The 27,804-nt window shown below is 36.4% G+C and overlaps 1 protein-coding gene and 1 pseudogene across 2 annotated transcripts in view; one reads left to right on the top strand and one right to left on the bottom strand.

The window, feature by feature from the left end:
* EPHA6 (EPH receptor A6) overlaps nt 1-27,804 on the bottom strand; it is a gene marked incomplete at both ends in the record, with an annotated part of 631,617 nt that overhangs the window by 245,677 nt on the left and 358,136 nt on the right.
* On the top strand, nt 289-27,804 carry LOC308349514 (ferritin light chain-like; annotated as a pseudogene). The gene is made up of 3 exons: nt 289-301; nt 2,349-2,865; nt 27,697-27,804. The product of its transcript is annotated as a ferritin light chain-like (transcript).

Below are 27,804 nucleotides of genomic sequence, written 5' to 3'. Positions count from 1 at the left end.
TGCATAGGGCAATGGGGGTGGTTGGTGTCCCTAACCCTCATGTTGTTTAAAGCTCAACTATATATAAATATATAAGTCATTTGAAAATAAGAGCCTATAAGGTGATACACAATTATACTGGGAGTAAAATGCCATGGATTATGGGGCTGGGATGATTATGAAAATATTAGGAACATCATCATCATCAACAGCAGTCACTATTTGTTTCATAATAAACTCTCCTCGAGCACTATGCTTAGTACTTCAAATTCAGCATTATTCTGCACAAATTCAGCATTATTCTGCACAATGATCTTAATAGGTAGGTACTACTATTATTCCTAGTTTAAGTGGTTATAGTATTTGTATAAGGTCACACTTCTTGTACACAGGGAAGCTGGCAATCAGCTCTGATTTGCCAGGCTCCAGGCCCATGCTGATGCCAATATTTTACATGAACATTTTCACTAACAGAACAAACGGCTAGATCCAGTGCTTTTGTGGGACCTCAATCCATTTTGCTTGACTCTGGTGTCAGGTCTGTAAAATGAGAATGTTTAATTAAATGCCTGTCACAACCTCTCAGAGCAATTTTATTATGATACTGTGTTATCCATAAAGACTACAAATATTGGGAAGAACAAGATTTGCCTTTGAAAATAAGAAGGACACTCATGACCTGTGCTGCAGCTCTTGGTCCTTAATGGGGATAATCTCTGTCTTTTTATCATATTAGTGTTGGCCAGTCACGGAGCTCTATCTCAGGATGAAGGCTATCTATAGTCCTTAACTTTGTTCACAAGGCTCTTTACAAATGGCTCTTAATACGTATCTCCAGATTAATATCATTCACTAACTTTGCTGAATTTCTTCCAGTGCCAAACTCTCTTTCATGGTCAAGTCCTAGTCAGTCCTCTTATGTGAACATCACATAATTTGGGAAGCTTTTCTCTGACTGTTTAGATTTAATTAGGTTCACAGACTTATGTTCCCACAGACCCTTGTACTACCTCTACCAATAAATTTCTATCATGTTTTATTGAAATCACTTCTTTTGTAATTTTTTTTAACGAATTCCATGAGGGCAGGGATTTTATTATTCACTATTGTATCTATAGTAAGTTGAATGATGACATCTGCATTACCCCTCTCTCTGCCCCTACAGAAAAAAAGGGAGAGAGAGAATTTGTAGGTGCAAATAAGTTAAGGATATCAGTCACCCTGTATTAGTTGGGTGGACCCAAATCCAATGACAAAGAGACAAAAGAGAAGACAAAGAAGAGAAGTCCATGTGAAGACAGAGGTAGAGACTGTGGAGATAAGCAGGCACAAGGCAAGGAATGCCTGGAGATTCCAGGACCCAGAAGAGACTAGGAAGGTTTCTTTCCTAGAGCCTTAGGAGGGTGTATGCTTCTGGCCTCCATAACTGTGAGAGAATTTCTGTTGTGTGTGTCATTTATGACAACGGCTCTAGGAAACTTAATACAGTATTCAGCCTATAAGCCTATAAGCCTATAACTAATACATAGTAGTAGCTCAATAAATACTTGAGGGAATGGATTGAATGATGGTTTGCATTGGGTGATTCTGTTTTAAAAAAAATCAGATTAATCTAGGGTAATCCATATCTTCACCTTCCCGTGAAGTAAGTCTACCCAACATAATTTTAATCAGAAGAATCAAATTATTCTGTATGTTGGAGATAATACTTCCCAGAAAGCAGGAACTACTAGGAAGTAAAGACTTCTACATTAAATCAAATTAAGTTAATTAAGCTTAGAAATGTGTCTCTAAGGTTAAGAACTCATCAGCTCATTCAACAAATGTTTATTGAGCACTTATTACACGTCAGACACTGAGATAAACACAGGAGATTCAGTGATGAACAAAAAAGACCATTATTGCCTTCCTGGATTTACTGTTCATGGCAAAGATAGACAATGAACAACTAATTACAAGTGTAAGAACTGTTACAAAAGAGATACATAGGGGTTGCTCTGGAAAAAGAATAAGCAGTCACTAGCAATGAGTCAACAGAGTGGCAGTTGGGAAATAAGCTGATTCTTGGGCAGCGTGAGAATTACAGTGCCAGCCCCTGTAGTCGAAAATCACTGCATAGCTTTTGACTCCCCCAAAACTTAACTACTGTTAAATAGTAATAGCCCGTTGTTGATTGGCAGCCTTTTCCAATAATACAAACAATTGGTTAGCACATATTGTGTGTTTTATCATCAACATCCCTTCTTCCAGCCTCGGGCCACCCTCCTAACTCTTTTCCAGTCACCACCGTTGAAATCATAATCTCAAGCCATCATTTGCCTCTGGGACTAGTCAATACCATTTTTTGAGCTTATTTCCCTCTTGCTGAGCAACCGTGAACTCCCAGATTCATCAGAATTATTCCACCGAGGTGGAGGCTGCTGCCAGCCACCTGGTCAACAAGCGTCAGCGGGCCTCCTGCACCTACCTCTCTTTGGCCTTCTATTTCAGCCTCAATAACATGGGTCTGGATGGTGTGGGCCGTTCTTCTGTGAGGTGGGGTAGGAGAAGCGGGAGGGCACTGAGGGGCTCTTGAAGATGCAAAACCAGCAGGGATGGTCACGCCCTATTCCAGGACATGCAAAAACCATCCCAAAATGAGTGGGTTAAAACCCTGGATGCTGTAAAAGCCGCCATGGCCCTGGGAAGAACCTGAGCCAAGCTGTTTGGGATCCGCGTGCCCCGGATTCTGCCTCACACACTCCTCTGTCTCTGTGATTTCCCGTAGAACCACTTCCTGGATGAGAAGGTGAAACTCATCAAGAAGAGGGCAACCACCTGACTATGCTCCACAGGCTGGGTGGTTCCCAGGCTGGGCTGGGCGAGTATCTCTTTAAAAGCCTGGTGGTGAAGGGGCGCCTGGGTGGCTCAGTGGGTTAAAGCCCCTGCTTTCGGCTTAGGTCATGATCCCAGAGTCCTGGGCTTGAGCCCCACATCGGGTTCTCTGCTTAGCAGGGAGCTTGCTTCCTCCTCTCTCTGCCTGCCTCTCTGCCTACTTGTGGTCTCTGTCTATCAAATAAATAAATTAAAAAAAAAAAAAAAGCCTGGTGGTGAATATTAAGGAGGGCACATATTGCATGGAGCACTGGATGTGGTACATAAACAATGAATCTTGGAACACTGAAAAAATAAAATAAAATTACCAAAAAAAAAAAGGGGGGGGGCTCCAGTGCAGCTTTGAGCCTCTGGAGCTCAGAGGCCCCGATGTCAGGGCTTCTGCCTAATCCTTTCCCTGCAGCAACTATGCAGCATTTTAACCATTCTGGAGCCTTGTCCCAAGTCTTGGGCCAAGTGAAAACAATAAAACTTTTTGCAAGGAAAAAAAACCTACTAAAATAAAATTAAATCTCTGTGTAAGTGAACGTGCAAAGTTCAAACCTGTGTTGTTCAAAGTCAACTACCTGTGTTAAGAGAAGGAGGAGGAAGAGAAGGAGGGAAAAAAGAAGAGGAGAAGGAGGCGTACTTGTTCCTTGGTTAGAGACCTCAAGCACCTGATTAATTTAAGAAGACATTTAGACAGAGAAACCTTAAAATCATCTACCAAATAGATTCCAGAAAAGTAAGTATAGCTACAAATTCCCCTGGCATGTGTGACAATCTGTCTGTTAGCACCATCTAGTCATTTTTTAATCCTAAAAAGATTATTTCTAATTAGTTTTATAGGAGAAAAGGTATATCATTTACTAATGTAAATAACACCCTAAAGAGCAAATGTGTCCTTAAAAAGAAACAATGACATCCAGGTAAGAAATGTTGATCAGAAATTTGTCCCTTTGCTTAATGGAATGAGGTCGTAGTCTTGGAAAAATACAAGTATACTAAAATAATTATTTCATTGTATGGTTTGGAAAGAGGCACACTTCCTTAAGAGGAAGCAATTATCCAAAAAGAGATGCAAAATTGTTCCTGAACAAGAGCTTAGTACCTAGCCAATGCTTGGCATAAGTCAGGATGCCATTATAAGTGAGGTTTACTTTAGTTGTTTCTATTTAAAGAGAAAAAAAAGTGAGGTTCTTTACTTGGAATCCAAATACTTCTAAAAAGTAGATTTAAGAAAATAAATTTCATGTCTTTAGGATATGAGAGAAAAGCAATTTGGCTATTTTTAACCAAAGAATTTTCTTCTACTGAGACATGATTTTTGTCTCTCTGTAATCAAGATTATTCTAGTTTATATTTACATTTCAAAGTAAAATCTGTTATTTGTATGCTGTGTCATTTTCTGTGGAATAGCTTTTAAAGTTAACTCTTTTCTGTTACGAACGTCTTTTTAAAGTTATTGAAGACAGCAGTTACATAATTTTTTATTTTTATTTTTTTAGAGTAAAGTTTTCTCAAAATGCTTCCCAGGGAAATAAGTGGTGGTATATATTGTTTCATATTTACATGTTTTATTTGTGACTCCCAGTTCTTGATGAAACATCAAAATTTCAAGTGATATTATCTCATTTCACCAAAATGATTTTTTTTAAAGCACAGGAGAAATCTCAACATTGTAATGGATTGACAGTACCCAGTAAACTAATCTTAAGATTTATTGAAAGACCATGCAGGAAATCTTTAGCCTTTTTTTTTTTTTTTCCAGAAAAAAAAATTCCCCTTAGGTCATATACTGTAATCAGGATTAGTTTAACCTTATGAAATGAGATACATACACAAAGATTTAGCAATATATAATAGAAACTAATCCGTAAAACCTCAACACTATATGGTTATATAGACATATGTGTATGACATACGAATGAAAGCTGAGGATATATTTCTCCTAGACAAACAGAATTTTGTGATTTTGTAGATGATGCTGTTATTCTCTTGTCTACCTGGACTTGAAATGTGTGGCCATCTTTGATTCTACCTTTCCCTACAATTTCATGTCCAGAATCAAATCTTTATCATGTCTTACATTATTTTATGTTGATTTCCACTGGCACAGCCTCATTTCAGGCTTCAGCCTCCCATGATTAGGCTACGTTTATGTTTTTTCTATTCAATTGGCTTTCTATAGTATTTTTTCCCAATCCATCTCACATTATGTGGCCACATGATTATTCTTCAAAATAATATTTAAAAATATTCAGAGTCTTTCCCAGTGCCTAGAGGGTAAAATCATCCCACGGCAGTGGAAACACCATTCTTAGAGATGTCCAGGCCTGAACCCTTGGACTCAGCCCTCCCGTAATTCTCTCCTTCGCCTTCAGGTTGATCAATTCTGCCATTCCTACATTTTAAGTAATTCTTTGACCCGCATTCTCTCCTGTTCCCGCAGCTGTTCAGATACTCATCACACGTATTTGAATTCAGCAAGATGGCAGCTTCCATCTATGTGGAATGCAGTGGAATAGTAACAACGTGGACAAAAAGCCTCTGAAGAGACATTCAATAGATATTCACATACTAAAGAATGCATAGTTGACTCCATAAAACAGCTTTGATGCCTCACACTCTTACTTCAGACGTATTTATTGATTTCCAAGTTCACAAAACAGTAGAGTAATAGTAAATTAAGTAAGTGGAGGCCAAGGGTAAGATATCTAAAGAGAAGGAATGGAGTGGAAGTGCACGCTGCTAGGCTGACCACCAGAAGAACTGGGGAAACTGAAAATCTGACACAAGATCCCAAAATATACACTACTCAGGAGTTAGAAATTTAGGATCAAACATCCCTGTAAAATTCAGAGAGCACAGAAGGACTCACGATGTTATAACTCAAAACATCAACATGATCATATAAGGTCAATCACAACATGCTGACTTATGTCCAGGATATTTTATTTAAAAAGGGCAAGAGTCTGTGGGAGCACGATTAGAAAAATATGTCTCTGAAAATACTTAAAAATAATAAAAATAGTACTTTTAAGGCCAAAGCTTTGTCTGAAAACTTCGATGGTCAAAAAAAAAGATTTACTTTCTGAGGATTTCAGGGGTTTTGGCTCACTTCAATTATACTATAAGTTTTTTGAGGGCAGAAATAATATCTTTCAAATTTCTATATCACATGGGATTAGTACAGTGCCTTACACAATCTAAGAATTAATAAATATTCATGAGGAAGTGATAAAGAACACATTCTAGATATAAGGATTAAATGTCCCTGGCTAAAGAAGAGTTTTCATATATGAGGTATTTGGTAATGCTCCTGCTTAAAAATGTTCTAGTTATACAAACAGCCCCTTACACATTTGTATTTTGGTATTTAATATGTTCAGAAATAAATTAATAGAAAATAGTGTGACTTAAGATTTTTTATTCAAATACTCCTGCTTAGGCTTTGAATGAAGTAAATATTTAGAGGAGTGTATTGGCAATGGTATTATAGTAACATGTTTCTTTTATGTTCAAAATTTGTTGCCATTTACCAACAGGAAAAATACTTCTAAGATGAGAGAGAGAGAAAGAGAGGGAGAGAGAGAGGCAGAGGCAAGGGATTCTGTGTTCCACTCAAGTAAACCAGTTAATAATTCTCAACTGGATAGAAAAAAAAAGCCTCATGGATCATATCTATTGAAGTAGGGACCCTTAGCTGGGATTATACTTTTTCAGAAAGTGATTTCACTCCTGGGCTTTCCTCCTCTGGGCTGCCAGTTCTCCAGAAATGATGCAATTGAGTACATCAAACTGTGGCTACATTGGGACAGAGAAGATTTCAAGATTTGCTCTTCTTGATGACCTTAATTTACTTGTCAGATAAAAATGCCAAATGACACAGGGATAATTGGAAAATGTGAGTTTGGTACATCTTGATGGAGAGGCAGAAGCAGAAGCAGGTAGTGCAGCATGAAACACATTTTGTTTTCTTTTAAAGATTCTTGTGTGCGTTAATAGATGGTCAAGATGCCTTGACAGGCAGGCTTCACATGACAAAGAACGAAGAAAAGTAATTGAGGCATTTAAACATCTGGAACTCTGTTAACATTCTAAATGTCAAGGATTTAATTTGTAATTGTCTACATTTCATTTTGTTATTTGCAGTTGAGATAGGTCTTTAATAACATATTTTGCAATTGAAATACTTATGCCTTTATACATGCATATTTCATTTTTTTTTTAAGATCCAGTGTATAATAGAATTTCCTTACAAATTTCACAAATTCCCTGGAACAAACGATACTCAATTTCAAAAGACTATTTAACGTGCACCATAATATTAATAGTGAGTATTTACATATTTGTAAACATATATATGCACTTGAGGCTATAGCTTCTCTATATAACAGTGTGGCTTGAGGTAAATAGCTTTGTAATTAAATGCATAGTCATTAGAGATCACAAATTTCATAAGGCTTACAAACTCAAAGGTTTCTTTAGAATCTATTTTTCAAAGAAAAGTATGTAAAGAAAATAATCTTGATTTAAAGCACACATCAGGGGCGCCTGGGTGGCTCAGTGGGTTAAAGCCTCTGCCTTCGGCTCAGGTCATGATCCCAGGGTCCTGGGATCGAGCCCCGCATCGGGCTCTCTGCTCAGCAGGGAGCCTGCTTCCTCCTCTCTCTCTACCTGCCTCTCTACTTGTGATCTGTCAAATAAATAAATAAAATCTTTTAAAAAAAAAAATAAAGCACACATTAAACTGAGGGTTGCTGGAGGAGAGGTGGGTGGGTGGATGGGGTAATTGGCTGACCGGTAAAACTAATGATGTATTATATGTTGGCTAATTGAATTTAAATAAAAAAACACTTAGAAAATAGACAAACAAACACAAACAAAAGCACACATTGATTATTTAGAAAAAGTTTTAGAAAATTTCTTGAGTGAATTCTCATTCAACAAAACAAATAAAAATATTAATAATTTAGAATGTGCTAAACACTGTGATATAGGGACTGGGGAGACAAAGAAGGCTTAATTAAGCCTGGTTTCCTATCCTCATAGTAGTTTCTCTTCAGCCAGGGCGATACTCAAACCTTAACTGTAATATAGTGAAACTGTTGCTAAAATGGAGGCATGTGTGAGGGTCTTGAGGGAAGAACAGGAGCGTGATAATATCAATAGAAAGAAGGGAAGGAAGCCTTAAAAAGGAGTTGATTCTTAAGCCAAATCTGAAAGATCAGAAGAAATTTGCAAGTAACCAAGGTGATGAGTAGATATTGGGACATTCTAGTGTGAAGAAATGACATTGTATATATATGGAGACGACATAGCACTTGGAGATTTTTCCATGCACTCTGAGGCAGAATAGGAACAAGAATAGGAAGGTGGAGAGAATGGGTCAAGAAAATTTAGTGACATCAGTCAGCACGCTTATGTTTTTCTCAGGAGTGGAATAGAGGGAGATGGGAGTTTACTTAAAATTGCAATTCTTACTGGAGATATAAACTCTTGCAAATATATGGGAAGAAACTGCCAGAAGATAAATCCAATTGAGGAGGGAAAAAAAAAAAAAAAAAGCAGAACTGAGATTGAGAAAGTATTGAGGCCATGTTTGGAGAGCTTGGATTTGGCCTGAATCTCACACTACTCCTTGAGTTTTTATTAATAAGGTAATAAGGTCCCACTTTTCTTCAAATCAGTAGGGTTTTTGTCACTTGAAAATGAGAGTCCTACTTAATGAAATGAAACAAAGAAGAGAAAATTTGGCTGTATTTGTCCATATGCATAATCCTATAATGAGGGGAAGGGAAGATAAGTGGGTCTTCATATTTCTAAATTAGCTATTCATAATTCTTATTGTTATGTTATTTGAGTTAGACGTTTTTAAGATCCATTCATTATTAAAATTTTTTTTCTATGCAGAACACAGCCTTTGCCTCAATAATTAGATGGATGAGATTGGAAGAGTAAAGTAAAATTGGGTGTGTGGGGGTTACCTTTTTAAAACAACCCTTTTTTTATACAAAGAATACCAAATCTTCTGCTTAGAAAAAACCCATTTTCTTTATCTTTAATAGACTGATTGGTCAGAGGGTAAAATTAGTCCTGCCTGTCCTATATTTAATGGACCTCATGTATTGACTTAATAAAAACTACATGGATGTAAAAACAAACACACCAAAAATAAAAACAAATGAACAGACATTTCTGAAAATTTAGCTAGACAATATTGTTAAAATCAGATTGTGGAAGAATCTGCCCAGTTTAAACACATCTAATTATAAACTCACTGCCACCAAATCTGGAGCTGAACAAATTTCTGTAAAGATCTTTACTTAATCTTCACAGTTAATAATAAAGCAGATTTGAGGCAATGGCTGAGGTCTCTTATATGGCTTCAGTGGAAGCTCTACGAAAGCACCCAAACCAACAATGTTGGCAGTGGAGGGCAATTTCTCTTAGCTTTATGGACCCAAGCACAGTGCTCCAAATAATTCAGATCACTGGCATCCAAAAGGGACCTGCTATTCTCTATGCCAAAACTCATTTGATTATCCCCTGAAAGTGAGTAAGTTTTAAAGGAAGTATTTTGGATCATTGTTTGAAACTTCTCGAAGCTTGCACTGAGTAACAGCAAACTGTTTACCTCAACTTCTAACTGATCACTGCAACGAAGTCTGGAGAGATCCTAACCGAGCCAACCTTGTTGTCCCACAAAACTATGGCTCCATCAATTTTCTTAATGTTCCCTCTATTACTTATGTTGTGCTTTCTCTTGAATCATGTGTGAAGTCTCCGAGTTAAATGTTTAGTATTAGAAACAAGAGGGTTTGAGGCACAATATTATACTACAACTTACAGCCAATGATTTCAAGAAAATAATGTTGTTTGCTTTGCCTGATGATCTTTCACTAAATTTTGGCTTCATTGCCCAGAGAATCAAGTTAACTCAAAAGTGAGGCTTAGTATTGTGATTCTGGAAATGTGGAGTAAATACCCTTGAAGAAACAAACTAAAAAGAAAGAATTTCCTGACATATGCATTCACAATTTCATGTTCTATAAAACAGTATTGTGTCTCATTTATTTACCGTTTACACTAATATCTTCATGACATGATATTGATTATAGACAAACTGGGTGTGTGTTATCTTGTTAGAAAGATATGCCTTTTCCTATATACTGATGATATGGGTTCAACTTTCAACAACTAGAACTGATTTCTGGATACAAATAATTCTGTCATCCTATTGCTGCCAGAAGGGATTGCACGTCATCAACTTTATCAAAACTAAAATCATTTTCTTCGGCACACAAAAGGCGATTGATCAAAACTCTACAAAACAAGACAACCTATTCCATTTTGTACAAGCATATTTTTTCCACAGCTTATCCTAGAAAGCATGCTGCAAAACTATGCAGTTCAATATAACGTTTTCCATGGGAGCATTTCTCCTCAGGTTTCTTTTTGATGACTTAGAACACCTGCTTTGAAAATTTTCCAGGCCAGAATCATCTTTTTTCACAGCATCCAGTGGTGTGGAACTCTGGGCTTTTAATATAGAGTATGCCTAATTGTTGGAGCAGATTCAACTCTGCTTCGTGCAGACAATCTTTGCTTTGCTTCCAGGCCATTTCAGTGCAAATAGAAGGATGAGCAAAAATACTGGTTGGGTGTCTTTCCTTTAACAGTGGAAAGATTTCTGTATTGCTTCACCTTCTTTTTAAAGCATTTATACCATCTATCAGTATGAAAATAGATAAATCACATTCTAAGCTCTCTTTAAAGACTAACTCCAAAATTCTTAGTAAGTTTCCTCTGAGGCATCTGTTCAGCCCTATCTCTGAAAACTGCCTCTGCCTCCACAGCGGTGTCTTGCAAAATTGTTCTCTCTGTCCCTGGTCCTTACTCACATGAATTAGATTAGAGACGGAGACTTGATTCATATTGGGCCCAAACATGATCTCTCTTCCAGAAATTTGGAATTAGGATTTATGGTCAGTTTGGTGATTTTGCTTGGAATGAATGGGAGTTGTGAAGCTGCAAACCATGAAGCAGATAGATATATTTTCCTAAATGAACATAAACACAGGTAAAACTAGTCCTAGGAGAGAGAAACAGAAACAAGTAGCTATATGGACCAAAAAAAAAAAGACTAGTTGCCTTTCATTTCAAGAGCTTTCTAGTTTCTTGTTTCAGTCCTTTTTGAAGCCTAGCCATGTTTCGTCCCCATGTTTCGTCCCCATGTTTCCATTGTGGCCCTGTCAGGGCCACATTCTTAAATCTCTTTTTGCTTAACGCTCATGGCATACTTGATACCTGCAACCAAAGGGCCTTAGGGTTTTCTGATTTTTTAGTTTCTGACTAAAGAACAAATATTTTGAAAATAAACTTAAAAAGGGATTCTTTTTCTTTCGCTCCCCAGATATATTAGCTCTTTTGAAGTCGGTATGCATGGAATCATATTAAGTAAACTTTCTCACTCATCTCATTCCCAGCATGGAAATCTTCCATCAGTGACACTTTACCTTGGGTCTGCTTCTATCAAAGGTTGTGGTCACAAAAGTCCACATTAAAAAAAAAAATAATAAAACAAACACACCGTTGCATGTGTTGGGAAAAAAAAAAAAAACTGCTTGAGGCCATTATCTTCAAATTCCTCATCTGTCTTTCCTACATTTGTGCTTCACATCATAAGAACATGAGGACTTCTCTGTTCTCTGGCTACTTCCAGAAATCTCAGAGGCAGTGATAATGTACATGTAGTGCACCTCTAGTAATAATCCTCAAAATGAGATTCTGTTCCCTCTTGGTTTTATGGATCAAATTTTCTACTTCTAGCTATAACTTAGTAAACGTTTTGTATATGTGTTTTAGACCTCCTCAACTGTTTTTAAGGAGAAGAGCAATAAAAGTCAAATAAAAGTCAACATTCCTCTGTTTAATCAGATTTTCTGAGAAGGTATCTCTATAAAAATTAAGGGCAATTTAGATAAGTTAGCATATATATGGATAAATCATGCTACTAAGTGCTTAAAGCATTTGCTTTCTTCCTAGAACATGAAATTTGACTATACTTGTAATTCTCTCTCATCTCTACTAATAAATATTAATGACTTAGATTGGTTATATGTAAGTTTGGGCATGTTCTGTTAAACAAAATTCTTGATTAAATAATTCTGGATTATTAACAAAAAAATAGAGGTCATTCTATCTCCTTTTAAAACACGAGAAGAATTTTCAAATTCCATATACTTATTAGCTTGACTAATTCATGTGTCACATCCCTTATTTTGGTGGGGGTGGGGGCAATGGAGGTGCATACTTTCTAGCTTCAGGGGAGGTTTTCTACACTGCTGCTTTTCTGAATATTACCAAAAGATATTTTTCTAATTGTTTTTGTTTTCCAAACTGAGCTTTATTATTTTTCACCTGTCCTGATGCCCCAGTTGCCAAAGTATAAGCTATTGGAAGTCTGAAGAGAAGGGTACATATAAGACTCCTTCAACTGTCTCCACAGTCATGGATGGAGCAGGAATGCCTCCATCTCTCCTCTGGTATGTAAGTCCTTGTGCCTTAGAGGCACAGGTCACTGGTCAGTGTAAAGGTACAATTTCCCCATCAATCTCTTATGTAATCACTTTTCACCTTCCTTTCCAGTAAAGTATTTCTCCCTCCATCTTAGGCAGTAAGAGCATTGTGAAAAATGATGACAGAGACACAGTCTCATGTGCAGAAGTTTGTGTTTTTTTTTTTTTATGAAAATTCATTAAATTTATCTTACCTTAAGGGTAATGGTAGAGTATGATCATGAATGATATACTTTTATAATGTTTAAAAATATTGCTAAAATCAAGCAAATAGCCATTGAAAAGGTATATAACTTTTTAAAAAAATTCTCCATGGAGGGTTGGGGGGATGCCTGGGTGGCTAAGTCAGTTGAGCATCTGACTCTTGATTTCATCTCCTGTCATGATCTCAGGGTTATGGCATTGAACTCTTGTTGGGCTGGCTCTGTGCTCAGCTCAGAGTCTCTTGTCCCTCTCCCTCTGCTTCTTCCCCCACCCACAACTCAGCATGGGCTCTCTCACTATCTCTCAAGTGCATAAGTAAAATCTTAAAAAACAAAAAACAAAAAACAAAAACCTCCATGAGTATTAACTGGGTATCTTTACATTTTGTTTAACTCAATTTGAAATCTATCTTCCCAGTGGGCATTTGAGCAGGATGAGAGAGAGAAAAATGACAAAAAAGTAGGTTGTTTTAAAATGGTGCAGCTTCTATAACGTGGATGGAACTAGAGGGTATTATGCTAAGTGAAATAAGTCAATCAATGAAAGACAAGTATCATATGATCTCACTGATATGAGGAATTTGAGAAACAAGACAGAGGATCATAGGGGAAGGGAGGGGAAAATGAAACAAGACGAAACCAGAGAGGGAGACAAACCATAAGAGGCTCTTAATCTCAGCAAACAAACTGAGGGTTGCTGGAGGGGAGGGGGGTCAGAGGGATGGAATGGCTGGGGGATGGACATTGGGGAGGGTGTGTGCTATGGTGAGTTCTGTGAATTGTGTAAGACTGATGACTCACAGACCTGTATCCCTGAAACAAATAATACATTATATGTTAATAAAAAAATTAAAATTTAAAAATTTAAAAGTTTTAAAAATTTAAATCTTAATTAAATTTTAATGAATGAATGAATTAATTAAAAATAAAATGGTGCAGCTTCTTTGATGGAGAAATACAAACAGTGAGAAGTGGTTTAGAAGGACTCAAAAGGCATTTGAATGCTGCCGTACAGAATAGGACAAAGCAAAGAAGAATGTGCTAAAGGCAATTAGATAACACTTGTCTGCTGGGGAATTTGGATTAATTTGGGAAAGAATGAAAGAATGGAAGAGCCATCTTTCCAGTGATTATGCAAGGTAAAATGTGTCTTTATAAAAGTTCAAATAGGGGGTGCCTGGGTGGCTCAGCCATTAAGTGTCTGCCTTTGGCTAAGTTCCTGATTCCAGGGTCCTGATCCCAAGGTTCTGGGGTAGAGCCCTGCATCTGCATCCCGCTCCCTGCTCAGCCGGAAGCGTGCTTCTCCCTCTCCCACTCCCCCTGCTTGTGTTCCCTCTTGCTGTGTCTCTCTCTGTATCTATTCCATAATCTGAAAAAGTAAAATGCTTCCTCAAACAAGATATTCTGTGCTTATTACTTATAGAATTTACAGTATAACTAATAGTATTCTTTTTTTAAATTTTTTTTATTTTTTTATAAACATATAATGTATTTTTAGCCCCAGGGGTATAGGTCTGTGAATCTCCAGGTTTACATACTTCACAGCACTCACCATAGCACATGCCCTCCCCAATGTCCATATAACTAGTAGTATTCTGAGCCAAAATATAATTTTCAATATGCAGCTAACTTTTATTTTCTTTGGATTGCTTATTCTTGTGCAAGAAAATCATTTAAATGGTTATTTATTTAATAAAAAAATTATTGTGGGATAGGTGACTGTACGTCATTTCTACTTGAAGACTGAGAATTCCATAGAAAGTCCCTAAGGAAGTTTTCTTTCTAAAATTGCACTTTTTTTTTTCATTAAAAAAATTTTTTTTTTCTTCCTTAAGAAATGAAAGGCAGCTGATTTACAGCACAGGCTCATACGAAAAACCATTATGTACCCAAGACATGACTGACTGTTCCTCAGAAGGAGGATAGTCATTATTCCAACAAATACTTCTGGAGTGCTTATGTGTGCTGTCTGCAGTTCTAACTACTTCACATGTAATTTAGGATATACTTTATAGAGGGAGAAACTGAGGGACAGAAAGTTTAATTAACTTGCCATGGTTATACAGATAGAAGTGGTGGAACCAAAATTTAAGTACAGATAACCTAGTTCAGAGTTACAGTTTCCAACCTTTATGCTATATTGTCTGTTGGTATGGAAATCTTTTACGATTTAAGTATTTAAAAGAAAAGTGGTCCAACCCATAAATAATCTGATTACCACAGACACAGGAGGGACAGTGGTTCTGGGTCCACAAGGTGATGCTGCTGGAATAGGACTGATGGAGACTCCCTGACTTGCAAACTGTGCTGGTTGAGGTCTGGTATCTCAGAAGTTCAAGTGTGGAGCTAGCTTGCCCACCACTCCTATAGCTTGCCCACCACTGCCTATACTTAGGCACTGGGAGGTCAACTCATCTGAGGAAGCCCACTCACCCTGACATGTCACCTATAAAAATGAAACAAAAACTGACATCAAGACTAGCCAGCTGTCTCCAGAGTAAACTAATGGGCATGAAAAATAAATGTCAAAGGAAGAATCAGAGAATGACTTGATTTCTTTAGGGTGTCTAGATACAAGAAGATAAGAATATTGTTTCATTTTCTAAAGACCATTTTGAGATTGTCTGAATGGAATTTTAGGGCTGAAAATTAATACCAATAATGTCAATATTTATACTCAACATTGACTGAGCCTTAACCACACAATTCTGCTAAGTACTTCACATGCATTGAACCAATGCATACTCACAAGAACACTAGGAAGTAGGTGATATTCTTATCCATAGTTTTCCTTATGTGGAAACTGAGGCAGAGAATGGTTAGCTAACTCTTACAAAGATAGTGATAGGGCCAAGATCTAAATCCAGGGTTAAGTCCAAAGGTTGAACTTTTAACTGAAATTCACTAGTCTTCTTTATCTATTTATCTGTGAAGTATATGCCAAGTTGAATTGTATGAATCAGATGCTATCATGAAAAATCTCGTTCTTTCTCCTTATTTATATCCTTCCTTTTCTTCAAGGCCAGGGTGAAGGCTTTCCTCCACAAAGTGTTTGCCAGCTGCCAGCTCACAGAATTAATTCAAATTATAGTGAGAGTTAACATTTAATGATCACATTAGGAGACAGACACTCCCTATCCTCTTTCTCAGCTTTACTCTTCTTCTCCAGAGCATCTCTCATCACCTGGCTTAGAGGATGAAACCTCTAAGGAAACCTCCTCTAAGCAGATTCTGCCATGTGGCTTTGTAGGTGGCAGGTTTATTGAGGAGTGACTTCAGCGTGGACAGGTTGGGAAGTGAGGGTAGCAGAAAAGGGAAAATGGAGCATAGAAACTGCCATCTGGTAACTACAAAGACCTCTGCAAATCTCAAGGGCCGAGAGGATCCTTCACAGATGTCTTGAATTGATCAGTGGCACAAAGCTTTGTGCCCCACAATGAGCAGACCTGGATTCTGCCTACCTCTGGGGAAAGGAAATGACTCTGGGGAACCTAGCTTCCCCAGAGCTACACTGGGACAGAGCCAACATCTGGAAAGGAATTCAGCCAGGAGCCTTTGGCAGGCAGCACATCCACTAGCTAAGAGATTAAGTAAGTGCCTGGGTCCTGAAGGGGAGGTCTAGGCAACACACCAGAGCTCTGCATCACTTAACATTCTAAATGTTTTACTCCTTGTTTGCTTATTGCCTCCCTCCTCTCTGGAACATAAGCTCTAGGACAGGACACTGAGGATCTTTGTCTATTTCTGCTATAGCCACAACATGTAGAACAGCACTTAGTATAGAGTACAGAGTGTGTTTTCACAAATATTTTTTGAATAAATCAGTGTACAAACAAATAAATAAATTTCCAGTTTTCTGATGAAGAAACCAAAGCTTACATAGACTAAATTGCCTTCCTTAGGTCCTAATATCTAGGGAGTGGCAGAGCTTGGTCTGGCCCAAATGCTTAACCACTTCATTCAGAGTTTCTCTATTTTTAGAGCAAGTGTAGCTCATTTAGCATATTCCCTTTATTTTATTGATGAGAAACTAATGTCTAGAGTAGAGAATGGTCATGAGCCAAGATACCAAGTCTTACATTGCCTTTACCAATTAGACCAACCAAGCAAGTAACCTAGCTTGAGACAGGTCCATCACAGCCTTGTGTGACATGTTAGTCTTGATATCTAACTTTGCTTCGCTAACATGATATCTAGATTCATGAAGTTTTCCGGATAACTTAATTTCTAGAACATTTGCGACTGACCAACTTTCGTTGAAAGTTTGGCATGAGATGGCTCAGCTCCAGTTTTCTCAGGAGGCTCTGGTGAGCAGGTCATAATTCACTGTGTCTTGAGAGTCCAGAGACCAAATATGAACTGTCAAGGTGAAATATGCAGGCTCACACTCTGGCAGAGAGCAAGCATGTGTTAGAATTTAAATTGATAATCCCCAAGGTTCCAGCACCTTCAGTAGGTGAATTCTAAAGCTAAAATAGTCTCTAGGGAGTTTGGAAGTTATGACAGCTTTAGAGTGACAATGAAAAAGATATTTAGAAGGTTTTATTTTTAGTGTGGATAAAATAAAGGTGAGAAAATTAGATGTGTTAGCAGTGGTACCAAAGAAGTCAGTTATGGGAAGCTCATTCTGATTGGCTTGCTTGTCTCCAAACTCCAGATAAAGGGAAGAAAAATAAAAACTCAGGAAGGTTTCCTGGCAAGATCAGAGACAGCATCGTATGGCCCTTGCCTATCTATGACTCCAGTCACATGTCTTGCATTTTCTGTACCAAGATCATCACCCCAACACTCCTTACCCCCACCTCTTTTGAAGCTGCTGGGTCTCCTCGGAATCACTAGGAGGGCTTGTTAAAACAGAATGTTGGATTCACCCCCAGAGTTTCTGATTCAGGAGTATATGGTTGAGTCCGAAAATCTGCATTTCTAACATTTTCTCTGGTATTGTTGCTACCGATTTTGGCACAGGACCCACATTTTGAAAACTATGGTTCTAGCCATACTAAAATGCTTTCAGTTGCTAGAAGGTTCCATACTCACTTTCATCTGTACATCTGCATGCCTGCATACATGAGAGGACAGAAGCTCCCTGGCCCTCTTATCTTACCCCCCACCTCACATCCCACCCCCCTCACTAGCATGGCTAAGTTTTATTTAACTTGAAAGTTTGCTTTAAAATAGCACTTCTTCTTCAAAACTTTCCTTAACATAAGTTTGTTTGGGTTCTTCTCCTTGTGCTCCCAAAATGTCACATATAACCTCGTAAACTTGTTGAATTTTTTGAACTTCTCACAAGCTTTTGTGAAAGCAAGGAACAAGTCTATTCTTTTTATCTTTGGATCCACAGCGCCTCCTTCTATATCTGGCCCATGGGTTAGTACTATTAAACCAAGTGAAAGAGTGAATGAATAAATTGAACAATTAAACATTCTGCTTGCTTTAGCTTTTGCTTCCTTTCACATGCCCTTCACTTTCTCCTTATGTCAAATTTAGAAACAAACACTGTATCAAATTTAGAAATAAACTCTCTTTCTTCCCAGGATAACAACTTAAGCAACAATTTTGAAGACACTGTCGATTTCATTTCTTCATCTCAAAATGAGAATAGGAAGAGTGCATGAATGCAGAATATATGTATTACATGTATGTATGTATGTATAAATATGTATGCTAAATTCAGTAAGCAATATTGCACTGATTATTGTTTACAGAAATGTTGAAAATGATTATTGAAAAATCATTTAGTCTGCTTTCTGGTTTTGTATTTAGCAAATATAAGATATATTTATTTAAAAAATAACTATAGTGCAGGAGCATTTTTTAAAGGATGCTCAGTTTCCCAAAAGCATAAGAGAATATGAAATTCAATTTGTTGTGAATCAGCTATTTTATATCTGGTGGTAAAGTTGCCATATTCTGCTACTTTGTCTATCTTTACAGTGCGGTAATATGCTCATGCATGTCATGCTCCGGTTTGTGCACACACAGCTAAATCCTTTAAAGGGCTCCAGCTATTTTGCCAAGAATTCTTGTTATTTAACTTAAATTCCACTGAACTACTGTTTACTTGAAAAACTAAAGTGTAATGCAAATACTTAAGCTGTCTCTTAATTCTTCAAACAAGGTTTGGTAGAGATGGCTGGGTTTATTTTATAAACATCTGTCCATTCAGTATTATGACTTCACAGTGAGGTACAGCAAAAACAGATGACTTGCACTGAGTGAATAGAAATTTAAAAGATGTTACATTAGAAAATTGAAACTTATTTTTTATTGTATCCTAGTATCATACAAATAGAAAAACTCAAATTATGCCTTCACATTTTGACATAGGGAGATAATATTTATATAATTATATATATAATATATATAATAGTATAATATATATATATAATATATAATAGTATTTATATATTGTATATAAAATACTTTTCACCCACCTTGGACAGTTTGACAACTCTTTCATTCAATTCTCCAGTTTCTTAGCTCTAAAAATCATGGCTTACCATATGGATAGAATTCCATTGGGAAGTACTAAAGCAAGCTGTGACATCCTTGCAGCTTGGGATTTCCTAAAGGACAATTTCATCCCAGCCTCAGATGTTTCTGCCCTCTCCCTGAAAGAACTAAAGCTATGTATCAACACTGGGCATCATTCCACAGCTAGCTAGAACTCCCCTCATGCTTTAGAATGCCATTCCAGAAGTAGCTACTGAATAACACAATACTCTTTATCCTATCTTGGGCAGAGTACATAATCATGCAACAGATGGAAGTAGGAGGTCAGCCACAATTAAGAATCCCACCAGCAGCTCCAGATAGGCTATACACAGTTACACTAAGAGATTAAGTTTTCTTGACTTTGCCCTTAATGCTTTCCTAAGCGCTAGAATATGACATTTTTATAAGCCACTTCAAGATTCAAATCAATAAAGCTGATTTGTATAGTCTGAAGAATGGTTGTAATTCTTCATGTATTATATAGGGAATATATTTTTCACTAAATTTGGAGCAATTTGAAATGTCTACGGAATATTTTTGCTCTCTAGAAGGATTCAAGGTTGTAAAGTCAAATAACTTGACAGAAAAATTCAGGCAATTTATATGATAGCTGATAGAAAAAAATCCATCTCCTCTCAAATCAAGTCAAATTAAAATTAGACTTTGAGAATGGCATATATAGGAAATTCTGTTAGAAGAGTCTCTGGTGTGGCTTAGTCTAAGCTTCCTGAAGATAGAGAATGTTTATTATTTATCTTTTTTTTTCCTTCTAGCTTTATTGAGGTATAACTGACAAAAATTGCACATACTTATGGTGTACAATGTAGTGTTTGGATATAAGTATACACTGTGATATGATCACCACAATCATGCTAATAAATATATCCATCACCTCACATAGTTATTGTGCATGTGTATGTGTGTGTGTGAGAATGTGTGTATGTGGTAAGAACATTTAAGATCTACTCTCCTAGAAAATTTCAAATACACAATGCAATATTATTATAGTCACATTATAGATCTACAGATCTGTAATTCAGCATTCAGTATACTATTTTTAATATATATGCACAAAAACACAAACAAGATACTGAAAATATATAAATAAAATAATAAAACACATGTGGTTTGTTTGAAATAACAGATGCATGCTAATTGAGTATTTACTGGATAACATCAACTTATTTGATATTCACTGAAAGCCTTCTATGTGTCAGCAAAGCAATATAAAAGACACAAAAATGAGTAAAAAATGGTTCCTGATCTCAAAAAAAACCCACAAACTTCCGGTCAAAGGATGATGGCTGATATCCCAAAGAAGTCATATTTTTGTATATGTTGCTGTAGGTTATTGGCTTAAAATAAACCTATATTCTATTTTTAGAACTAGATCCCCATTATTTGATAGTTCCTTTTTTGATATGAGACCAATTGTAACACTGAATATTAATATGCACATTTTATAATTTCTAAGACCCTGTTAATGATTTTTTCCAGCCCATTTAGCAAAGTTATGATCTTTAATATTTAAAATGTTTTGGAATCTTCAGTCTGTCTTACAGTACATGAGCTTGGTTCCCATCTTTTAAGGTCTTTATTTGATCCAGGCAAAATGGAAGCAAAATATCTTTTTTTTAATCAAAATCTTGTTAAAAGGAGACTTCCATTCTCTATGCAAATAGTTACTTTTCATCAAGTCCCTGCTCATGTAAGGTAATCAGACTCTACATTATTTTGTCCCTTTAGAGTTATACTTGGTCTGCTATGTGTGCATTGGTCTAGAAATCTGTATTAAAACACACATAGCTCTTTGAACTTGATGCATGGTGATTTATATATAATTATAGTCTTCTGAAAATCTGTGTTTATATTCAAACACGCATTATGTTAGGGAAGAATATAATTGTTTAAGGGAGGGTGAAGAATTGGAGGCAAGAATAAAGAAATAATCATGTAGAAAATCAGAGCTAGGGATGCCTGGGTAGCTCCGTGGGTTGAGCCTCTGTCTTCAGCTCAGGTTATGATCTCAGTGTCCTGGGATTGAGCCCCGCATCAGGCTCTCTGCTCAGTGGGGAGCCTGCTTCCCCCGGCCCCTCTGCCTGCTTCTCTGCCTACTTGTGATCTCTATCTGTCAAATGGATAAATAAAATCTTAAAAAAAAAAAAAAAGAAAATCAAAGCTAATGACCAAGCTGAATAAGAAAAGTAAAAACACTGAATTAGATATAAAGGGAACTCAGTCCTAGTTCTGATCATTAATATGAAAAATACTATCCCCATATAATATAATATGCCCATTCCAACAGTTACTAGTGGAATGTAGTAAGTTACTAACCTTCTTTGTGTTTTGGTTTCCTGATCCATAAAATGGACATGGTAATAGTATCTACTTCAAAGGTTAGTAGCCACAAAGAATACATAAGTGCTTGGAAAATAATTATAATTCAATAAATATTATCTGATGGAATCTCAATGTTAGAAGTTACCTTGAAATTGTATCACAACCTCCTAAACAAAGCAAGGATTTCCTTTAAGATATGCTGAAAATGTATCCAGCTAGTTCCGGCACAAATTCTTATCATGGGGGGCATTTATTACCTCATAAGGTGGGCCAGTTTATAGTTGGACAACTTAACTGCTAGAAAATTCTTCTTTCCTACTGATGTTTGCATTTAGATAGCTAGGGTTGCTAACACTGAAAGTGTGCTATTGATTGGGGGGGGGAAGTGTTCTATTGATTGGAGATTATTTCAAATTAAAATCTTACATACTGGTATTTGTCCTCCTCTGGGTAGATCCATAAATATGAAATCTGCCTCTTGCTTGATTAATTAACTTTTTTATTACTCCACCAGGGTCAGCTGGTCCTCTTTCTGCTTCATGCTTCACCATTAATAACCATCCTCAAATTTCTGGCTGCTGTTAATAATGATGTAGCTAATTTCATCCTAAGTAATTGGAGCGGTACAGATTGGGCTTCAACCAATAGACCAGATCAAACATAATAGAGGTTTTTTGGGTTTTTTTTAAAGCATAATAGAGATTTTTTCCAAAAGGAAGTTTAATGAAAAAAATATGTTTTACAACAAAAATATCATTTAACTCTACCTAAAATGCCCTTAATTTTAGAATTAAAAATTAATTTGTGATTAAAGTTCTACATACTATGTTTCTATACAACTCAAGCCAGTTACAGCCTGACAGCCCAAATAAAGCAAGCTAAAATGTTTATCTGTGGCAAATAAAAATATTTGATTCTTTCTGTTTAGACTGGCAGGCAGCATGCTATTCTCCCAATTTGAGCCTTTTAAAATTGTATGTTATTCATTTATTTGATTAAATATACATTGGAAACTATAAGCAAGACATTCCATAAGACACAAAAATACACTAGCTATAGTTCTTAACCTTGAAGAGCTAACAACTTAGCAAATAATTGAGCACTTGCACAATAAAATATAGAATGTCTGAGGAAAGAGATGACTTTTCACCAGACTGATCCAGAACATTTCAGGAGGGGTAGCAGATGAGCTGGACCGACCATCTGTACTGTGATAGATTTCTGAATCTTCCAGTTGGAGGTCATAGAAAAAGCTTAGAAATTATGAAGATTCAGAAAATTTCATGTATAAACCATCCATACATTTTTTCAGAGTTTGTGTTAACTAGAGGGAGATGATACAAGAATGATGTTAGTTGATTAGGATTGGAGGGAGACTTGAATATTTGTTGAGAAATTCACATTTTATGTGGTAGAAAATACTCAATGATTTGGAGCTTTTAAGTGGACAGGGTGGAATATAGAAAAATTAGTCCAATTGAGGCATAAAGAACAAATTAGGGAATAAGGAATAAGAGACACAATATTGAACCTTAATTTCTAGAATCATTTCCCATTTATAAATTGTTAAACAATCAAATTGCTTAACTATGAAACCATACTAAAAACAGCTAACTATTATGGATGTTTTAAAATAATTAAGTGATTAAATTCATTCATTTATAACTACACTAACACTTTTTGTATACATGTGCAAGACATGACATAAGATTTTTTTTTAAGATTTTATTTATTATTGGAAGAGACAGACACAGCGAGAGAGGGAACACAAGCAGGGGAATGGGAGAGGGAGAAGCAGGCTTCCTGCTGAGCAGAGAGCCCCATGTGGGATAGGATCCCAGTACTCTGGGATCATGACCTGAGCCCAAGGCAGAGGCTTAATGACTGAGCCACTCAGGTGCCCCACGACATAAGATTCTATTTTGAAATACCTATTATGGTCCAGTAATTTAATGTTTGGTTGGTAAAGCTGATTATGATGATTTTTGTGCGGTTATGTCATGTGATATAAACCTAGTCCATTGTTACTACTTTTGGTAAATAATACATTTTTTTTAAAAAAAGATTTTATTTATTTATTTTGACAGATCACAAGTAGGCAGAGAGGCAGGCAGAGAAAGAAGGGAGGAAGCAGGCTCCCTGGTGAGCAGAGAGCCCAATGCGGGGCTCGATCCCAGGATGCTGGGATCATGACCTGAGCCGAAGGCAGCGGCTTTAACCCACTGAGCCACCCAGGCGCCCCGGTAAATAATACATTTTAAAATGTTGACAGATGTGGCTTTTGTGCTACAAAAGTGCTTTATGTAGCTTACGGGTAAAAACCTAAGTTTGTATGTTGCTGAAATTTAATATATATGTATAATTAATCCTTCCGGGGAAAAGAATGCAATGCTTCCATGTTGGCAATGTATACTTCTCCTGGGTCATTTGGATAACCACTAATGCAATGGGAGAGGTAAACTGCTAATTACTATGTGTAAATTTCCAGCTTTCTTTCAAAAATTGGCTTTAAGTATGGATTCCGCACCCTTTTGATAGCTTCACAAGTTTTCTTCACAAGTATTTAAGTAAAATGTTCAAGTTGGCTGCAATACAGCAGGATATATTTTATTTGAGTTTTAAAAGATGTATACATGAAATTACTTTCTGCTACTCTAAAATATATTTGGATATCAGATAAGGCTTGGGGTTTTATGAGTCCCGGGTGGCTCAGTCCGTTAAGCATCTGCATCTTGATTTTAGCTCTGGTCACAATCTCAGGGTCGTGAGCTTGAGTCAGGCCTCTGGTTCTGTGCTCAGTGGGGAGTCTACTTGGGACTCTCCCCCCACCCCCAGTTCACTCTCTCTCTCTCTCAAATAAATAAATAAATCTTGTGAAAAAAAAAAAAGTTTTGGTGATTTAAATAACCAAATGTTTAACTTCCTTATCTTTAAATTATTTTTGTTGCTTTTTCTAAAAAAGAGTAGGTGTAATTTTAAGTAATTATTATTAAAAAATTAAATCAAACATTTTTTAAAGAAGTTTGCAAGGATATGGATACTACTGGCTATGTAGATGACTTTTTAATTTTAATTGTTATCTTTCTCTCCATTGAAAAGAAGCACATATTCTCCAGAAAATAAGGACAAAATTATAATAAATATAAGGTGGTTAAAATTTCCTGTTGTGGGGCGCCTGGGTGGCTCAGTGGGTTAAAGCCTCTGTCTTCGGCTCAGGTCATGATCCCAGGGTCCTGGGATCGAGCCCCGCATCGGGCTCTCTGCTCAGCAGGGAGTCTGCTTCCCCCTCTCTCTCTGCCTGCCTCTCTGCCTACTTGTGATCTCTATCTGATAAATAAATAAAATCTTTAAAAAAAAAAAATTTCCTGTTGTTTCATTCATATAAGCCAAAAAGGTCTGTACTTAATCTGTGTGTGTGTGGGTGTGTGTGTTTGATAGTTTGGGCCTAATATGAATTTATTTTAATATGGAGAAAATTCTTATATTAGCATCTGACACCGATCTTTTACCTTTCTCAAGAAGATCCACATGCAATGTTTATATATTCTTACTTTCTTACTACTGATTCTGTAGTTTATTGTAATTTTGTTATATCCATTCTAAAAAGGTGGGAGAATCAATTACAGTGCCTGATTAAAATTACCAGTACACAATAGGTACTCAATAAATGATGTAGGTGGACATAATATTTAGTTGTACATTCTTTATCAAAGAGAGATTAGCAGACATAATGGAATAAAACAGAAAAGTCTTTTGTGGCTATATAGGAGTGAATAGGAGTGATATATACATGAATAGGTATATTCATGTACATGTATTCATGTATATTCACATATATCTATCAATCAATTAATTAATTACTTATATCTGCTCACCTATCTGTTATCTATTTATCTCTCCATATACACATATGTAAAGAGGTTATTCTGTAGTCTTGGGGAGAGAGGAAACTAACAGGTCTAGGTCAAGTAGGCTCTTTTCATAGTGCTAGCAGTCATCATTAGTGATTTTACATTTGTTTAGCTAGTTTCTACTACATAATCTGACTCTGGAAAAAAATCCAGTTGCTGGTCCAGAAGACAAGAGAGGTAACTGTGATTGTTATTCAGATGCCACTATATTTGTAGAACACTAGTGGGTTAAGAATACTATGATTTTGAAAAGGAGTTCTTTCATATTTTGTATTACTGTTTTATTGGCAAACTAAAAGTTGAACTAAGCAAAACAGATATGGCTAGAGAAAATGAAACTGCAAAGTATTTCACTTTGTTTACTTAAAAAAGAAATTGAACCAGACCATCAAATGAGAGAATCTCATCTCTCTTCCCCAATCCACCCCCACCTCTATGCATGTATTGTAAAGTTAGTTAATTAAATAGAATGCACAAGAGAGAACTTAGTTCAGGCACCACTCAGGAGACAAAAGCTACAAAAATTAAAAGATGAGCTAGGAGAGTATGAAGAGAAAAAGACTGATGCTATAGATTGGGATTCATATCATTATATACCTGAATTTATAGTAAACCTGCTCATATCCTACTATGACATTATTCACTGAAATTCTCTTCTGGATATAAACAGCATGCTTTGAAAATGCAATTTAAAACTAACCAGATAAAAAACGATCCTTTAAATGATTTTCCCCCTAGGCTGTAAAGTGACTTGGGAGCCATTCTATTTTACCCAAATTCCAGGTTTAGACAAACATATTTTTCAGATTCTTCTTAGAGATTCTGTCTTTTCAAGGATCTCATAAAAGTAACTTTCATGTCATTTACGAATCAGTGATTCAGAACATGTTTTTTGCTGTCTGCTGTGGTCATTGTCAGATGGTTCTAGGGTTCTAGTCCTGAACCTCCACTCATTGATTATCAGGTTTTGGTAAAGCTACTTATGTTTCTAAAAGGAGAAATAATCTTGTCAGAATTAAAAAGATAATTTGTGTAAATTGCTCAGGATAGGGTCTTGCACCTGTTACTGGTCATGTTCCTTCCTAATTTAAACCCCCTCCTGGCTCCTCAGTATCTTCAAAAGGCTCAACATCCTTTGTGGGGCCAAAAGTGCACCTTCATGTTGGCCCTTGTCTAACTCTCTGCCTTTTGTTCCCACCATTTCACCTTTATGAATCCTCACTGCAGCCACACCAAATTATTTGCTCTTCTTTAAATTTTCCATGCTATTTCAGGCCTCAGTGTTTTTGCTGTTCCTTTACTACTCCTCTTTCAAGAATGAGCCTCAGCTTCTCACCTTCCGCTGATCCCTTCATGACCCATTCATGCTAAATTAAAATTTTTCTTCTCTATGCTCTCAGAGCTCCCTTTGCATATTTTTATGATAGTACATTCACTAACCTTGTATTTTTTATTTAAATTTTTATTTTCTTCCCACAAATCTAGACTATAAATTATGTGAAGGCTGTTGGTCTTATTATTACTTTTCTTTTTTTTTTAATCCCCAGAGCCTTACACAGTGTGTGGCACATATTAAGGGTCCTATACATTCTTGTTGGATGAATAAATATTGTATTGAGTCATTGGTGAGCATGGGACCTTTTCTGATCAGTAATCTCAAAGTACTTGTCTTTTACATAATATCTGAAAGAATTCTAGTCCTGAAAGTACAATGAGTTGAAATTTAGAGTTAAACCAAATTTTCATATTTAGAGTAGAACTTTTTTTTATATTAGACTAGATTATTTTCTATAGAAGTCCCAGATAAACACAAATGACTTATCTAGATTTAGCCCTGTAAATTTGTCTGAGAATATATTTTTGACTTAATGATGTAATACTCAAAAATGTCATACTTTCAAAAAGATAAATTTCTCATCAGTGAAAGAAAGTAAGAAAACTAAGATGCAGAGATGCAGTACACACAGCCTGAACAACACAATGACAGGACTCTTCCAGGGACCAAACTTTCCTTGAATTGCATCCTCTGGCTTTGCATCAAGGCAAAGTCTTGACACAAGAGCAGGGGAAAAAGAGTCAACAGGAGGGATGGCACTTTGAATATTTTTATATTGTTTTTAATTATGGAACTATGTTTTGTGATAATTACATTCCACTCCCAATAATTTCATCTCTAGCTTGAGAAGTCAATCGTCTCCAGCAGGATTATAAATGACCATCACTGATATTACACATCCAGGTTGTAAGTGTTCTTTTTATTCATTAGTTCACTCTCTCTCCCTAAGCTGTGTTCCTTCTTAATTATGCTGGTGCTTTCCCACCTTTTAGCGACATATAGTTGCAACGGGGACGTTCTTACGAATTGATATTGTTCATCAATATAAAAACAACACTCCTTCCATCATAGAATTTGAAATTCCAACAGCTTCATTTTGA

The sequence above is a fragment of the Martes martes genome (genome assembly GCF_963455335.1).
Source record: "Martes martes genome assembly, chromosome: 1".
In the NCBI taxonomy this organism is placed as follows: domain Eukaryota; kingdom Metazoa; phylum Chordata; class Mammalia; order Carnivora; family Mustelidae; genus Martes; species Martes martes.
This window is presented reverse-complemented; position numbering and strand designations above follow the sequence as displayed.